The sequence below is a fragment of the Ranitomeya variabilis genome, chromosome 2 (genome assembly GCF_051348905.1).
Source record: "Ranitomeya variabilis isolate aRanVar5 chromosome 2, aRanVar5.hap1, whole genome shotgun sequence".
NCBI lineage: Eukaryota > Metazoa > Chordata > Amphibia > Anura > Dendrobatidae > Ranitomeya > Ranitomeya variabilis.
Window position 1 is genome coordinate 59,550,594 of NC_135233.1, and position 18,587 is coordinate 59,569,180.

Below are 18,587 nucleotides of genomic sequence, written 5' to 3' on the forward strand. Positions count from 1 at the left end.
GTGAATGTGCTTGATGTAAAAATACCAAATGGGGGTAAGTATGCCACCTAAAAGGGAAGCTGGTAAAAGTTATTATTATTATTTATTTTTGAGCACCATTGATTCCAGGGTGCTATACATGAGGAGGGGTTTCATACAAACTTCTGATATAAGCTACAAAGAATAAACTAACAATGTCAGATTGGAACGGAGGGTTGAGGGCCCTGCTCTTATGGACTTACAGTCTGAAGGACTGTTCCCATTGTGCTTTCTGTGGCTAAGCTTTCTCTGTCGTGGTATGGGACACATGGGCTCTTCGTGTCACTATTGGTCTGGAGATACAGTATGTCACATAAAGGCTTGTTTAATTTCTGGGATAATATGTATTTTTTAGTGACACCATGTTACCTTCAATTAATTTTTAGAGGGAAGAGCAATGGAAGCAAACAGCAATTCTACCATTTTTGGTGAATTTTTCTTGAATTTTGTAAAAGACTCAATATCTAACAAAACAAAAATGTGATATTCTTGCACATTTTTTAACAGGCTATCAGTCACATCATAGCCACGGGGAGTTCACAGCATGATGAGAAATCATGTTTTTTCTCCAAGTTGCTGAAGTCATACCATACATCTAAGGATATATCATGGCAAAAAGAAAGATAAAGAAGGTGAATGCATCGGCATGCTAACTACGTTCTGTGCTTCAATATACAAATACATTGTGTGGTATGGCGACTGGTCATGTGATTAATGGGCGGTATGTATCACAGAGGTGGGTGGCCCTGTGATGGAAGCCTGGGCATGTTTTGCTCAGCAGATCTACTGCTGAGGGTTTTACTATACATTGGGAGGCTTCCAGGTGACTTGGAGAGATGGGTGGGTCCAGTCACCTACATACCCGCCCAAAGGGGTGTGTCTGAACATCTAAGATGATTGCGTGTTTGAGGACCTGCGGTGATGTCACAATCACCTGACTAGCCATGTGATAGGTACCTGGGTGTGGTTACAACTATGTAGTGGAGATGTGTTTGCCATATGGGAGCAAGTCCTAGCTAGTCGGAGACAGAGCAAGGAGGCCTGTGAGATACCTCCAGAGTGGACAGTCTGATAACCGTGAGTGATACTGACCGGGGTCAGTGAGAGACCTCCTTGGGTTACCTCTGAGAATAAGAGGCATCCGGGAACCTGTGTGGCCGACACCAACAGGTAACAGACAGAGACCTCTGTTATACTAACCAGGGTCAGAGAGAAAGAGACTGTGTTTACTCTATGTTTATGGGATAACTCTGAGAATAAGAGGCATCCGGGAACCTGTGTGATGGACGCCAACAGGTAATGGACTGTAATCTTACTGTTATGCTGGCCAGGGTCAGTGAGGGACTGTGGTTCCACTATAGAGCTGAATGTACAAAACAACAGAACGGAGTATACAAGTCCCAATACGCATTTTATTTAAAAATTGTATAATTTTATTTATATTATCAAAATATATAATTCAAACTGAGTAATCAAATATAAATACAATACATATAAATAACAGGATTAGTGGAGGAGGAAACACTATAATAGTGGCGGAGCGGATGACAACACCTATCACATCATATCACAAGGACTGCTATTGTGGGAGCCATAGTATGAAAAAAAAAAATAAAAAAAAAAAGATGCAACAGTGCAGGTTATATCACTAGCTAAAGTGCCATAGTGCCTACAGGACTCATCACCTCATATCATATAAAGCAGCTTACCCATTAGGTCTGAGATGTCTCACCACGCTCCACACACCACCCCCTTGACGCACGTTTCGCGGTCGCTTTCTCAAAAAGGGGTTTGTGGCCCTTTTTGAGAAAGCGACCGCGAAACGTGCGTCAAGGGGGTGGTGTGTGGAGCGTGGTGAGACATCTCAGACCTAATGGGTAAGCTGCTTTATATGATATGAGGTGATGAGTCCTGTAGGCACTATGGCACTTTAGCTAGTGATATAACCTGCACTGTTGCATCTTTTTTTTTTTTTTTTTTTTTTCATACTATGGCTCCCACAATAGCAGTCCTTGTGATATGATGTGATAGGTGTTGTCATCCGCTCCGCCACTATTATAGTGTTTCCTCCTCCACTAATCCTGTTATTTATATGTATTGTATTTATATTTGATTACTCAGTTTGAATTATATATTTTGATAATATAAATAAAATTATACAATTTTTAAATAAAATGCGTATTGGGACTTGTATACTCCGTTCTGTTGTTTTGTATTTATTGGGGAGTTTCCTAGACTGTCCTATTGTTTCGGACAGAAATATTGGGAGAGATATAACAATCCTTGTCTCTCGGCCACGCATATGTATTAATTTTTGTGAGTTTTGTATTGAGTATAGAGCTGAATGTGTACGGACAGTGTTTAGGCTGTTGCATACTACCAAGTTCCTGAGGTTGCAGTTTATGCTGGTGTGTAAATAAACCAAATAGACTATTTTTGTGAGAAAATCGTGTCTGTGTGCGTTATATATCTTTGAACCTAAATCATATTTGACTGTAGATACTGTGTTCTTTTTGTTGTAGGCCTCATTCCATTTTCTGGAAACAGTAGAATGCTGTGCTTTACCAAAAAGCTATATCTTGGTCTCATCTGAAGGATTTTGGCAAACTGCAGTATAGATTTTTTATGTCTGTGTGTCAGCAGTGGGGTCCTCCTGGGTCTCCTGCCATAGCATTTCATTCAAATATTGGTGTATAGTTAGCGCTGAGGCTGGTGCACCCTGAGCCTGCAGAACAGCTTGAATTTCTTTGGAACTTGATTGGGGCTACTAATTCACCATCCGGACTATCTTGTGTTGCAACTAGTGATGAGTATACTCGTTGCTTGGGTTTTCCCGAGCATGCTCAGGTGGTCTCCGAGTATTTGTGAGTGCTCGGAGATTTAATTTTTGTCGATGCAGCTGCATGATTTATGGCTGCTAGCCAGCCTGAGTACATGTGGGGGTTGCCTGGTTGCTAGAGAATCTCCACATGTATTCAAGCTGTCTAGCAGCCACAAATCATGTAGCTGCGTCAACAAAAACTAAATCTCCGAGCACTCACAAATACTTGGAGACCACCCGAGCAACAAGTATACTCGCTCATCACTAGTTGCAACCTTTCATCAATTTTTCTCTGCCATCCATGTCCAGGGAGATTAGCTTCACTGCCATGGGTTGTAAAAGTCTTGATTATGTTATGCACCATGGACAAAGGAAAATCAAGATATCTGGAGATGGACTTTTGACCTCGCGATTGTTGATATTTTTCAACAATTTTGATTCTCAAGTCCTCAGACAGTTCTACTCTTTCTGTTCTCCATGCTTAGTGTGGCACATACAGACACACATGTAAAGATTGAGTCAATTTCTCAACTTTTAATCTGGTTTTAGGTGTGATTGCCCACACCTATTACTTGCTACAGGTGAGCTTCAAGGAGCATCATATGTTTGAAACAAAGTTGTGCACCCACAATTTTTGAAAGGTACCAACAATTGTGTCCGGTCAATTTTTTTTAGTCTGGGAGGGGGTTATTGGCCCATCAGCTCTCAGCCATCCATAAGATGTGCCAATTCCGGTGCTTAGACTCATTCCTCCTACTTGCCATGGTCTGGTAAGTGGGGTAAAAGTTGTGGGGTTGATGATTTGTTATGTCAGATGACATCAAGCCCACAGGTTAGTAATGGAGAGGTGTTTATAAGACGCCCCCATTACTCACCCCATAGTAAGACTGTAATAAATACACACATACAGAATAAAGTCCTAAAACTTCCCCCCTGTTACCCATTTATTTAAAAAAAAAATATTCCTCACCTCTCCGATGAGAAGATAATCCATATCTGTCCCACGAAAAAGTCAAGCTCTGCTACATCTGGTTGGTGTTTTGACCACTGGCATGATGCAACTGCTCAGTAAGCCAGCCAGAACATACTGAGACAGGAGCATGAGAATGCTCCTGCAGTGTGTAGCGGTGACATGATAAAGGTGAAAACTGGTCAAGTCACTGACATCACCACTTTCTTACGATGGTTGCGGCGACGTCAGTGTGGTGGCCACGGTTCATCACCTATGAACTCTGATGACCTTTCCCACGTCTGCACTACACACTGCCTGAGCATAATTATGCTCCTGTCTCAGTGTGTTCTGGCTATCTTGCACCTCATGCCAGCGCTCAACAAATCAAAAAGATGTGGCAGAGCTGGACTTCTTCGTGGGACAGATATGGATTATCTTCTCATCGGACAGATGAGGAATACAGTGTTTTATTATTTTTATTTTTTTTAAGTAAATGGGTAAATAAAGGATTTTATTCTCGCTTTGTCTTTATTACAATCTTACTATTAGGTTAGTAATGGGGGTGTCTTATAGATGCCTCTCCAGTACTAACCTGTGAGCTTGATGTCAACTGACATTACAAATTACTGACATCAACCCCACAACTATTATCCCACTTGCCACGGCACCAGAGTAAGTGGAAAGAGCTGGGCAAAGCTCTAGAATTGGCACATCTAATAGATGAGCCTTTTCTTGGGCGGCTGTGGGCTGCTATTTTGAGGCTGGGGGCAATATCTATGTCCCCTTTCCAGTCTGAGAATACCAGCTCTCCGCTTTAGGTTGGCTGGTTGTCAAAAATGGGGAGGACCCTATGTATTTTTTTAATTATTTATTTGAATAATTTAAAAAAACAGTGTGGGGACCCCTCTATTTTTGATAACCAGCCCAGATAGTGCAGACAGCTGAAGCGACTCTATTTGTTGAAGCACATCAGATTAGTGCAGCAGGGAAAACATCCTTTCTATCACATCATACAGTGGCTTATGAAAGTATTCACCCCCCCTTTGAATTTGTTGTGTTTTGCTACCTCACAACCTGGAATTTCACTGGTTGTTTTTGAGGGTTTGCATCAATTAATGTAAAGAACATGCCTATAACTGTGAATATTTGTTTTTCTTTTTTTTTCTTTTTACTGTGAAGCAAACAACAAATAGGACAAAATAACTGAAAAATTTAGTGTGCACAACTATTCACCCCCTTATAACTATTCACCCCCTTAGGCCAGAGTCACACTTGCGAGTGTGATGTGAGAAACACGCGCGAGTCTCTCACATCAATACCCGGCACTCGGGACCGGAGCGTTCAGCTGCATGTATTTCTATGCAGCTGCACAATCCGGTCCCGAATGCCGGTGGCAGTGCCGGCTATTGATGCGAGAGACTCGCGCGTGTTTCTCGCATCACACTCGCAAATGTGACCCTGGCCTTAAAGTCAGTACTTTGTAGAGCCTCCTTTGGCAGCAATTACAGCTGCAAGTCATTTTGGATAAGTATTAACTTTCCACATTTTGCCACTGGGATTTTTGCCCATTCCTCAAGGCAAAACTGCTCCAGCTCCTTCAAGTTAGATGGTTTCTTCCTTCCATACATTTTGGAAGTCTCCCACATGTCTTTTGGCAAACTCAAAATGAGTCTTAAAATTTTTGTGTGTCTATAAAGGTTTTTTTCTTCTGCCCACTCTTCCATAAAGACCACCTGTATGGAGTGTACGGCTTATTGGTGTCGTATGGACAGATACTACATTCTCTGCTTGGGAACTCTGCAGCTCCTTCAGGGTTACCTTTGGTATCTGTGTTGCCTTTCTGATTAATGCCCTCCTTGTCTGGGCTGACATTTTTGGTGGGTGGCCCTCTCTTGGCAGGTTTGTTGTGGTATCAATACAATGGGATCAATGTATTATTTTTAGAATACTACTCCCATGTCCTATCTTCAGTGTTGCAGTTATACACCACATTCTGTCTAGAGTATTTGTCCAATGTTTTAACCTTTTCTCCTCCTACCTCTAATGTTGAGCCGTGTGAAGAAAGAAAGCAAGAGAGTAAAAAAGAAAGAAAAACTTTTTTATAAACAACATGAAGAAAGAAGCAAATGATAAATAAATACGGTAGATATTTTATGTACAAAGAAAAGTCTTAGATCTTTCACTTCAGCTCATGAAAAATAGGAGCAAAACAAAAAGTTTTGCGTTTATATTTTTGATCAGTATATACAGTTGAAACCAGAAGTTTACATACACTATATAAAAGACACATCTGCATGTTTTTCTCAATATCTGACATGAAATCAGGATAAACCTTTCCTGTTATAGGTCAATTAGGATTACTATAATTATTAATATTTGCCAAATGCCGGAATAATGAGAGAAAATATTTTAACACATTTGTATTACTTACTGCAAAGTCAAAAGTTTACATACACTAAGATTACTATGCATTTGAACAACTCTGGACTGCCCATATGATGATGTCTTGTGTTTGGAAGCTTCTGACAGTTTTTTTTTGGCAACATCTGAGTTAATTAAAGACACACCTGTGGATGTATTTCAATGCACACCTGAACACACTGCTTCTTTGTGATGCATCATGAGAAAGTCTCAAGAAAATAGCCAAGATATTAGGAAGAGAATTGTGGATTTGCACATGTCTGGCTCATCCTTGGGTACAATTTCAAGAAACCTGAATGTGCCTCATTTATCTGTACAAACAACTATGCACAAGTACAAACAAGATGGGAATGTCCAGCCATCATACTGCTCAGGAAGGAGACGGGTTCTGTGTCCCAGAGATGAACATACTTTGGTCCAACATGTGCATATCTTCCCAAGGACAAAAGCAAAAGACCTTGTGAAGAAGATGGTGGAAGCCGGTAAGATTGTGTCAATATCCACAGTGAAACGAGTACTGTATCAACATGGGCTGAAAGACCACTTTGCCAGGAAGAAGCCATTACTCCAAAAGAAACATAAAAAAGCCAGATTAATATTTGCAAATGCACACAGAAACAAAGACTTTAATTTTTGGAGACATGTCCTGTGGTCTGATGAAATTAAAATTGAAAATTGAACTTTTTGGGCATAATGACCATTTTTACATTTGAAGGAAAAAGGGAAAAGCTTGGAAGCCTAAAAACACTATCCCAACTGTGAAACACAGGGATGACAGCATCATGTTGTGGGGTTGTTTTGCTGCAGAAGGGACTGGTGCACTTCACAAAATGTAAATGGCATCATGAGAAAAGAAAATTATGTGGCAATACTGAAGCAATATCTCAAGACATCAGCCAGGAAGTTAAAGCTTTGGCGGAAACGGGTCTTCCAAATGGACAATGACTCAAAGCATGCTGCCAAAATGGTAACAAAGTGGCTAAAGGAAAACAAAGTCAATGTTTTGGAGTGAAAAAACACATACCATAAGATACGGCCTTCCCAAAACCCTGCCTGGTGACAAATGCACATCTAGCAGGATGCAGCAGGCCTCCACTGATAAAGGCAATGGGCAGCACAGGTACAAATTACTGATAAAAACAGCCACCGCCACACATACGACACCATGGGGGCGGTTGACTGCCTAGTAGAAAAAATTGCACAATGATATGGCTTGCATAGCATGCCAGTCACACAGGTAAGTGTGATGCACAGTGTCTTGTCTGCAGCCTATTAATGACACCCTTGTATTAACAGGCGGGCTGGCCAGCACTATAAAATGCAACACACGGGAACAGATGCCCCAATAGACCAAGCCAACAAAAAGAGGCCTAGCCACATCCTGCATTATTATCATTATCATTATCATTTTATCATTATCCATGATATGATAAAAAGTGCAAAAACTGAATGCATATGATAAATACATTAAATGAGGTATTGGTTAATATTTTGGCCAAAATAAATAAGCTCGCAACCCATGTCACGGGTTCTCATACTTGCGAGTATTCTTCAGGCCTCCTGGCATCCTATGCAAGCCATATCATTGTGCAATTTTTAATACTAGGCAGCCAACCCCTTCATGGTCTGGTATGTGTGGGGGTGGCTGTTTTTATCAGTAGTTTGCACCTGTGCTGCCCCTTGCCTTTATCAGTGGAGGCCTGCTGCATCCTGCTAGATGTGCATTTGTCATCAGACAGTGTTTTGGGAAGCCTGAACCTTATGGTATGTGTTTTTTTGAGTTTTTCTATGTTAGCTGTTTTTTTATATTAGTGGTCGGACTCGCAAGTATGAGGACTCGTGATGTGGGTAGCGAGCTTATTTACTTTGGTAAAAATATTAACCAATACCTCATTTAATGTATTTATCATATGCATTAATTCAATGTTTTGGCCATCACAAAGCCCTCATCTCAATCCTATCGAAAATTTATGGGCAAAGCTGAAACTGCCGATGCGAGCATGGCGACCTACAAACCTGGGTCAGTTACACCAGTTTTATCAGGAGGATTGGGCCCAAATTCTGATAAACTATAGTGAGAAGCTTGTGGAAGGATATCCCAAACGTCTGACCATAGCCATTCAGTTTAAGGGCAATGGTACCAAATACTAATGAAATGTATGGAAACTTTTGACTTTGCAGTAAGTAATAAAAATACCTTAAAACATTCTCTCTCTCATTATTCTGGCATTTGGCAAAAATTAATAATTATGGTAATTCTAATTGACCTAAAAAGGGAAAGGTTTATTCTGATTTCATGTCAGATATTGAGAAAAACATGCAGATGTGTCTTTTTATATAGTGGATGTAAACTTCTGGTTTCAACTGTAGATAGATAATTAGAAAGACGGAGAAGCAGATTGGTTCCATTGTAATTGTTATGGAAAGGTGTTCCTTTTTTTCCACTTGCCAGAAAAAAAAGAAAGAAAGGGAAAAGAAAGAACAAAATAATATATACAGTAATATATAGAAAAGATAGATCCTTTAGAGATTATATACATGTGAATATTTTGGCAATTCTAGACAATTACACTTATTTTCTTGTGAGTGACATTAACCTTTCTTTTCTTTTTCTGTTTCTCTAAACGCATGTTAATAATAATGTTTCTAACATCTATATTTTTATATTTCTGCAGCTAAAGATATAAAATCTTTTTCCAGTCTCCACACAATGGTCTAGGCACTACACCGTGTTTGTAGACAGGCAGCAGACATAGATGAATTCAGGGAATGATACACAGGATGAAAGAATACAAAACTAAAAATAATACTGGACTGGTGAATGTGGCTACAATCCTCATCTCATGACAAAAAAAGATACTGGATCATCAAAGTCCCAAATTCCACTGCTCTTTGATGATGAAAACCCATATATTCCCTGGCCTAGTACAAGCCTGCGAGCGACCCCACAGAATACTATGAGATCAAACAGAATGGAACGAAAGGGATTCTTAAGTTAAAAATATCATCTCAGATATCGAAGAAGTGCAACCAGAGTAGGGACTAAAAATAATTTTTCACCAAGCAGAGACAGTCAATCCTGGCAATGATTTGTTAAATTACTATTAATATTACTTTTTTAAAACATTTTTTTAGGGAGAGGGTTTAAATTAAAAAAAAACACTGCATTTGATTTTTGGAGAGATATGTTTTATTTTTTTAATTACAGAATCAATATTGTGCAGTGATTTTTTTATTTAATATTTTTGCATAATTTTTTTTAGATACTGTTTTTTTTTCCTTTGCATATATTTTTGTTTGTTAAGTCTTGCACATATATTATCCTATGGTCAGTTGTCTAATCAAGTAAAAAAGTAGTGACGTGCATTTAATGAAATCTGTCACTTCACAGTAAGTGACTATTAAGCCGAGATCACTGTATACAGTGGGGCAAAAAAGTATTTAGTCAGTCAGCAATAGTGCAAGTTCCACCACTTAAAAAGATGAGAGGTGTCTGTAATTTACATCATAGGTAGACCTCAACTATGGGCGACAAACTGAGAAAAAAAAAAATCCAGAAAATCACATTGTCTGTTTTTTTATCATTTTATTTGCATATTATGGTGGAAAATAAGTATTTGGTCAGAAACAAACAATCAAGATTTCTGGCTCTCACAGACCTGTAACTTCTTCTTTAAGAGTCTCCTCTTTCCTCCACTCATTACCTGTAGTAATGGCACCTGTTTAAACTTGTTATCAGTATAAAAAGACACCTGTGCACACCCTCAAACAGTCTGACTCCAAACTCCACTATGGTGAAGACCAAAGAGCTGTCAAAGGACACCAGAAACAAAATTGTAGCCCTGCACCAGGCTGGGAAGACTGAATCTGCAATAGCCAACCAGCTTGGAGTGAAGAAATCAACAGTGGGAGCAATAATTAGAAAATGGAAGACATTCAAGACCACTGATAATCTCCCTCGATCTGGGGCTCCACGCAAAATCCCACCCCGTGGGGTCAGAATGATCACAAGAACGGTGAGCAAAAATCCCAGAACCACGCGGGGGGACCTAGTGAATGAACTGCAGAGAGCTGGGACCAATGTAACAAGGCCTACCATAAGTAACACACTACGCCACCATGGACTCAGATCCTGCAGTGCCAGACGTGTCCCAATGCTTAAGCCAGTACATGTCCGGGCCCGTCTGAAGTTTGCTAGCGAGCATTTGGATGATCCAGAGGAGTTTTGGGAGAATGTCCTATGGTCTGATGAAACCAAACTGGAACTGTTTGGTAGAAACACAACTTGTCGTGTTTGGAGGAAAAAGAATACTGAGTTGCATCCATCCAACACCATACCTACTGTAAAGCATGGTGGTGGAAACATCATGCTTTGGGGCTGTTTCTCTGCAAAGGGGCCAGGACGACTGATCCGGGTACATGAAAGAATGAATGGGGCCATGTATCGTGAGATTTTGAGTGCAAACCTCCTTCCATCAGCAAGGGCATTGAAGATGAAACATGGCTGGGTCTTTCAACATGACAATGATCCAAAGCACACCGCCAGAGCAACGAAGGAGTGGCTTCGTAAGAAGCATTTCAAGGTCCTGGAGTGGCCTAGCTAGTCTCCAGATCTCAACCCTATAGAAAACCTTTGGAGGGAGTTGAAAGTCCGTGTTGCCAAGCGAAAAGCCAAAAACATCACTGCTCTAGAGGAGATCTGCATGGAGGAATGGGCCAACATACCAACAACAGTGTGTGGCAACCTTGTGAAGACTTACAGAAAACGTTTGACCTCTGTCATTGCCAACAAAGGATATATTACAAAGTATTGAGATGAAATTTTGTTTCTGACCAAATACTTATTTTCCACCATAATATGCAAATAAAATGATAAAAAAACAGACAATGTGATTTTCTGGATTTTTTTTTCTCAGTTTGTCTCCCATAGTTGAGGTCTACCTATGATGTAAATTACAGACGCCTCTCATCTTTTTAAGTGGTGGAACTTGCACTATTGCTGACTGACTAAATACTTTTTTGCCCCACTGTAAATACTAAGAAAAAGCTCCTTTTCTCCCCCTAATGGAGGCTATAGGCCGCCAAAGTGTTATTAGAGGAAGAATCTGAATTGTTTAACCCATCTTTTAGATGGATCTCATGATAACAATGTAATAAAGTTTCCCCCTAGCTTTTAAATGAACCAAGTTCATTTTAATTAATAAATCTTGGAATACTACTAAGTTCCACAATTGGATGTGTTTAAATAAAATGTTCCTGCGCTGAGATAATCTTATAATTGTGCCCTGCTGTGTACTGTGTAATGGCTGTGTCTGACCATGCAGAGCTGCTCCAGCTCACGGCCTTGGGGGAAGCATAAGCCACTTATGATAAGTGAGTATATAGGCAAAACACCAGGAGCTCACAGCTGCTACTTTCTTGGGTAACACATTTCCCTGCCTGTTTTATCACAGCAGCGCATATTTCTGCCATGTCACCAGTCCTGTGAGCTCATCATAAATCAAATCAGTAACATATATGCTCAGTGGCCACTAGAGAATCCCTCAATGTCTGTCCACTATTTCATCCTTCTTCTCCGCTAGATTTCTGAAACTTAACATGGACAAAACAGAATTCATCATCCTTCCCCCATCTCACGCGACCCCCCCAATGAACCTAACCATTACAGTAAATGGCTGCCCACTCTCCCCAGTCCCACAAGCTCGCTGCCTCGGGGTAATCCTTGATGCTGATCTCTCCTTCAAACCACATATCCAAGCCCTTTCCACTTCCTGCCGACTTCAACTCAAAAATATTTCACGAATCCATTCATTCCTCAACTAAGAATCTGCAAAAACCCCAGTCCATGCCCTCATCATCTCTTGCCTTGACTACTGTAACCTCCTGCTCTGTGGCCTCCCCTCGAACACTCTTGCACCCCTCCAATCTATTCTAAACTCTGCTGCCCGACTAATCCACCTGTCCCCCCGCTATTCCCTGGCCTCTCCCCTCTGTCAATCCCTTCACTGGCTCCCCATTGCCCAGAGACTCCAGTACAAAACCCTAACCATGACATACAAAGCCATCCACAACCTGTCTCCTCCACACATCTGTGACCTCGTCTCTTGGTACTTACCTACACGCAACCTCCAATCCTCACAAGATCTCCTTCTCTACTCCCCTCTTATCTCCTCTTCCCACAATCGTATACAAGATTTCTCTCGCGTATCACCCCTACTCTGGAACCCTCTACCACAACACATCAGACTCTCACCTACCATCAAAACCTTCAAAAAGAGCCTGAAGACCCACCTCTTCCGACAAGCCTACAACCTGCAGTAACCACCGATCGACCAAACCACTACACGACCAGCTCTATCCTCACCTACTGTATTCTCACCCATCCCTTGTAGATTGTGAGCCTTCGCAGGCAGAGTCCTCACTCCTCCTGTACCAGTTATGACTTGTATTGTTTAAGATTATTGTACTTGTTTTTATTATGTATACCCCTCCTCACATGCAAAGCACCATGGAATAAATGGCGCTATAACAATAAATAATAATAATAATAATAGAGCTCCTGCATCATTGATTTAACTTATGTTGAGCTCAGATAGTGGGATATGCTGCTGAAACACTCGCTGCTGTGATAAAACAGGCAAAGAAATATGTTAGCCCAGAAAGCAGCAACTGTGAGCCCCTGCTGTTTCATCTGCATACTCACTTATCAAAAGTGACTTATGCTTATCCGTGGTCAGGAGTTCTGGTATGTTCCATCTATTACACAGTACACAGCAGAGGCACATTTATAAGATAATCTCATAGGAAAAAAAAATAGCAACCTATTATTATTCCAAGTTCTTTTGATATTTGTTCATGGGAAAACCCCTTTAACTGTAACCAATGAGTAGGCGTACAAGATCCATGCGGCACCACCAACATTTTTTTATAACATTACATAGTTCCAATTCAAAGACATGAAAGGACTGCTAATAGGCTACTGGAAATTATCATTTATAAATTTGATAAATACTTTAAATGCTTTGCAGGAAAAGTTTTGGTGCATGATTTTTTCTTATTATGTAGGAAAAAATTACGCATTTTTTTTTTTAGTTTCAACACAGCTCTTTAGACTTTCCCAAAAAGTTGGGAGGGACTTAGTGGGAAGTGGAGGGGCTTTTTCTTTTCTGATGAAGATCAGATCTGAGTTAATCAATGTATCAAATTAGACATACTTTATATAAAAAGTGTGGGTAATTGGTTATCTAAATTAATTTCTATAAAACCATGGGGGGTACCAGGTCTTGCCAGCATAACTTTGATGTTGATATGCCCTTATGATCCCAATTTTTTAATATTTTTGCTTGGAAAAAGAAATATAAGTAAAATGCCTGTTTCTGTCATGTTATAAAAAAAAATATATATATCAAATAATGTGAAGGAAATCCAGTTGAGAGAACAAGCCAAATATGAGCAAGACACACAAATTCTAAATAGGCTCGATAGATAGATAGATAGATAGATAGATAAAGAAAACAAAACACCACTCTACATAAGCAAAGATATATGCAAGCACTGAAAACATTGAATCTTAATTGTGTTATTCCTCAGTAAGATTTAATTACAAACTTAAAGGTTCTCAGCTCATAAATCGACCAATTCATATATGCCCATCAACCATGGCAAGGTGACCTCCCTATTCTACGGTACATACCTCTCTTGAGCTATGTAGGAGTTGCTGGTCAGTTTTTTTCCTTATATTTTACTATTGGAGATGTGACTGCCTCCATCCTGACTCCTCCTATTGACCAGCAGGTGATTTGCATCAGTTCTACTTACCCATTGAACTGTAGGCTCATGGCCCAGGAGAGTCCATTTAACTGTAGGGTGATAGCCTCAAGAGAGGAATGTGCAGTAGAATAGGACCCATTAGAAAGAGGTCACCTTGCCACGGTTGATGGGCATACATGAACTGGCCAATTTATGCACTAAGAACCTTTATTTTTGTAAGTACATCTTACTGAGTAATAACAGTTTAGATACAATGTTTCACTGCTTGCATATATCATGGCTTATATAGAGTGCTGCTGTGTTTTCTTTTTCTATATAATGCAGCTTGCACCTGTTCACACTTAGGAGGTGCTGGTCAGGTTTTTTTCTTTAGATAGGTAGATAGATAGATAATTGGAAAGATGGAGAAGTAGATTCGTTCTTTTGTAACATATTTTTGGAAATGTGTTCCTTTTTTTCCACTTGTGTAATGAACCAGAACATTTCATTTATATTTTCATTTTCTAGTCTAATTCATATCTAATTGGAGAGAAAAATGATACACTTCACATTGAAGAATGCTTGATAACATTTTCATTAGTAAAGTCCATATTTTTTAGAGGGCAATTAAACACTCAAGCAATACATCTTCCAGCAGTGCCAGTTTCTAGAGTGGTGTTTGAGAAATGGGCATGTCCTCGTGTTAAAATCCAGCCTGTTATAGCGTCATTATGAAATGTAGAACATGAAATATACACATCTATTTCCCGTAGGACAACTCCCACAAAGAATGAATCTGAACGGCAGGAGATAAAAGCAAATATTTATCATGTTAAAAGATTCCATGTGGAAAATGAAAACAGAAAATAATTTGGGAATATTAAAAGTGAACTGAATAACAGTAACAAGTGTCAATCCACTAATAAAATATGCATCAAAAAGAGGTTCAGAAGCATTTTTCAGTGATTTTATTTTCATTATTGTGTTATATAGTGCATTTATTTAAGGGATTATCTTGCTTATTTTTTGCAATAGGGCTAAGAACTTACAGGCAGGTAGTTAAAATAACTACCTGTTTGTTTTGCCCAATGCTAGTCCCTGCCGGCTCAGAGCGGTCATGGACTTCTACTACCAATGATTCTGCAGCTTATCGTTGACATCACATTAATAGAGCAGCTCTTCCGTTCTGCTCAATTGATGGGCGTTACTGCCAATGTCATGCTGATTGACAACCCAGCTCCCTGCTGCCTAACTGCGGGGAGCTGGCTGTCAAAAATCATGAGTTTCGGCAGTGACAACCCATCGACAAAGCAACGTGAAAGAACTGTTCTGTTGAAATGAAGCAGCAGAATCGCTGGCAGGAGCGGTCCGACCTTGACCTCTCTGAACCAACAGAGATCAGCACCAGGCAGAACAAACAGGTACTTTACAACTACATGACTGTAAGGTTTTTGCCCCACGGCAAAAATTAAACAAAGTCCCAGATAATCCCTTTAACTAATTTAATGTCAAATCTTATGGTGTGTTACCTATTGGTCTACCTTGACTCGGGTAACAAAGTTAAGATATCACAGCACAAAAAAGGATAATTTGACACCTAAATGACATGAGTGCATTGTTAAGCAATCTTAATCATCTGAAGTGAGGTAACCCTCTGTGACAAGTTCTCAAAATAGTGTGTTGTGGGTCAGAATAAACTTTGCTACATCTGTAGGTGAAGAAAATGAGGCATAGAGTCCCACAGTCTATAACTACATGCAGTGGCATGCTCTATTCTGACTGAGTACTTCTCCATCTGTGGATCAGTAAAGGACCCAGCATTCAGACCCCATCAGTCAACCAGGCATGTGTGTGCATAGGTGGTAATTTGCAATCTTGGGAGGAGTCCTTTAGGTCAGCTAACATGCCACACCAAAACTAAAGCACTGCCTACAGTAATGACTTCTCGGCATGTATTTATCAGACCTGCCTATAACTGATCTTTGCCAAACTCAATGACTTATGCTCTACAACCTCTTCCCTGCATTTGTGAACGATCAAATTAATTTACTTTGTTTTTGCACCTGAAGTTTGAATTTAAAACAACAAAAGGGACAAATCACTTCTATTTTAAGATTAATTTTGTGTAGAAAAAAAAGTATTTTTGGATCAAATGTCATACCGATGTGTTAAAAATGAGTGCACATGGCTCCACAATCATGACTTATTTATCAAGATTCTATTTAGAGAAATGAGGAAAAACAATCCCTGGTCTGATCTGAGTGGTTTTCTCTTTTAGGAATGTGGCACTTAAAGGAACCTTCTATGTTAATTAGTATTTTATAGTATTTTACACTGTTATAGCTTTGTGTTTTCATTCTATTAAGTACATTATAATATCAAGAAACTGTCCCATGGAAGTAAATGAAAATTTGGGGCAATCTACTCTAGATGCCTGTGACTGGCCTAAAGCTGAATTTATAATCCTTGCCTGGATTGGCTATTTATAATCTGCCATGTTCTCAAACTTTCACTTGCCATAAATAAGTCATGCTTACCTGGTATAGTTGCTGCTGTTCTCCGGAATCTAACAATATTCATTTTTTTTGTTCCTACATCTCACATTGGCTCGAGTTCTATCCAATAACAAATTGGATATAACACATGCAATTTATATTCTCATGTGAACATTAGAGCAAATTCTTATCGTACAGCACTTAGGACAATGTTATTCAATGACCGATTTTTTTTCCAATCTGAAATTGGAAGACACTCAACTATTCAAGTCTACGGGTGCATGGAAAACATTAGACTGCCCTCGGATGACATTTGGGCACAGTCTGATTTCTGAGCACTCACACAATGGAAAAGATGGAGGAATTTTGTTCTCCATCTTCTCCCCAGTGTTCTACATATGGTTCTCTCTATCAAGAGAATCAGATTACACCAAACTGACACTCGGATCAGAGTTTGATCAGAGTGTCATTACCATAATTTACCCAATTCTCTTGGATGAGAGAATCTATAGTCGCGTGAACCCGGCCTTACACTGTAGCTTGCAAGCAGGAGAAGACGTTGACCCACAAATCCATACAGATAACACTATTCATAATTTAGTTGAAACGTTGGTTTGCTTTGGTCAAATTGTTTTTTTATAGTTAAGATTTGTAAATACTTTGGGAAATCATTATATGCTAATGGAGACAGGTGACTGTTTAATCAACTGGTACTTTCTTCTATCAACAGCAAAATAAAATTAACAGCCGAATATACTGTGAATTTGCAAATTGATTCTCTAAACCCCATTGACCATATTTAAGATGGAAAACTAAAAATGCATTATCTTCTTTTTCACCTTGACAAAAGCAAAAAGCCTTAATAAAATCATATAAGGATATTTGGTTAAAGGGTGTAATCAATAGGCACAATTTCCAGAGTCCCATGTGTCTCACAGGGTTTGTAGGTGCACTCTACTGATTATGATGGTGCTATTAGATGTGATTTTCTGATGGAGACAGTATAGATATTGTTATATGGACTTTTTTATACGAACAGTATGGCAATGTCCATGTATGTCTACAGAATGGGCATACCATCTAGATTCACTGCATGGTGCCATTGTTCGCATCTAACCAGGTTATGCGTGGGTCAGATAGGCATAACCGTTGCCATGAGCCCCTGTTGAAAAAAATGTGCATATACACTTTGTAATTCCTCTACATATAAAGTTCTTATAGTAACAGATTTTATACTATCAAAGCTTACATATTTGTTTAAATCTTTAATGACATAGACATTGAGGTAAAAAAACTAAAAGGGTTTTTCACCTCTGAAATAAAAAATAAAATAATTAATTTTCAAAATATTTAAAAATAATAAAATAAAGCATACTCACCTTAGCAAACCTCTGTTGCTCTACTTCCAGCATCGACTATTTCCCCACACTAGTCCCTGAACTTCCTATTCAGTCCAGACAGGTATGTGAATGCTACTGACTGCGTTGGTGATTGTCTACAGCAGTCTCATGTCCATCTGGCTGCAACAAGATGTACAAAGACTAGTGGAGCACTTGGGCAGCATTGACAGGGAAGCTGCCGAGAAGGGGTAAGATGCGTGTATACATTACTTTATTAGCTTAGAGAATTCTGAATGGGTTTTTTATAATTTTTTTCCTAAAAAAGATTTCATATCAACATCCACTTGTTAGAAGGTAATAGGGTTAGAGTTACGAGAGAATCTGGATGATTATGCAAATCACACTAATAAGAGTTAGATCAGAATGTGAACATAGTGTGATCTGATTCTCTCAGATGAGGAGACTATGGAGAAAAAAATGTCTCTATCTTCTCCATTCTGTCATTCCAAGAAAATTAGACTGCACTCATCCAAATGTGTTTGGATTTTTTTTGATGGGGCCATTGACTTGCAAGACCCAGTGCGATCCAATTTATGAATGCAACTCCTGCATGCTGCGATTTTTAACTTGGATGGACTCAGTCTGAGGAAAAAATCTGACATGTACACGGCCCCATAGAATAATATTGGTCAGAGTGTGATCTGATGTCTGTTCGGATCGTATTTGGACCGAAAGTATGGTCCCTTAATGTATATAAATCCACCAACAGTCTCACTGTAACACAGATAGAA

At 39.4% G+C, this 18,587-nt stretch overlaps 1 protein-coding gene across 10 annotated transcripts in view; it reads right to left on the reverse strand.

Moving 5' to 3' along the window:
- NRXN1 (neurexin 1) overlaps nucleotides 1-18,587 on the reverse strand; it is a 1,786,277-nt gene that overhangs the window by 938,006 nt on the left and 829,684 nt on the right. The gene's annotated exons all lie outside the window — the stretch shown is intronic.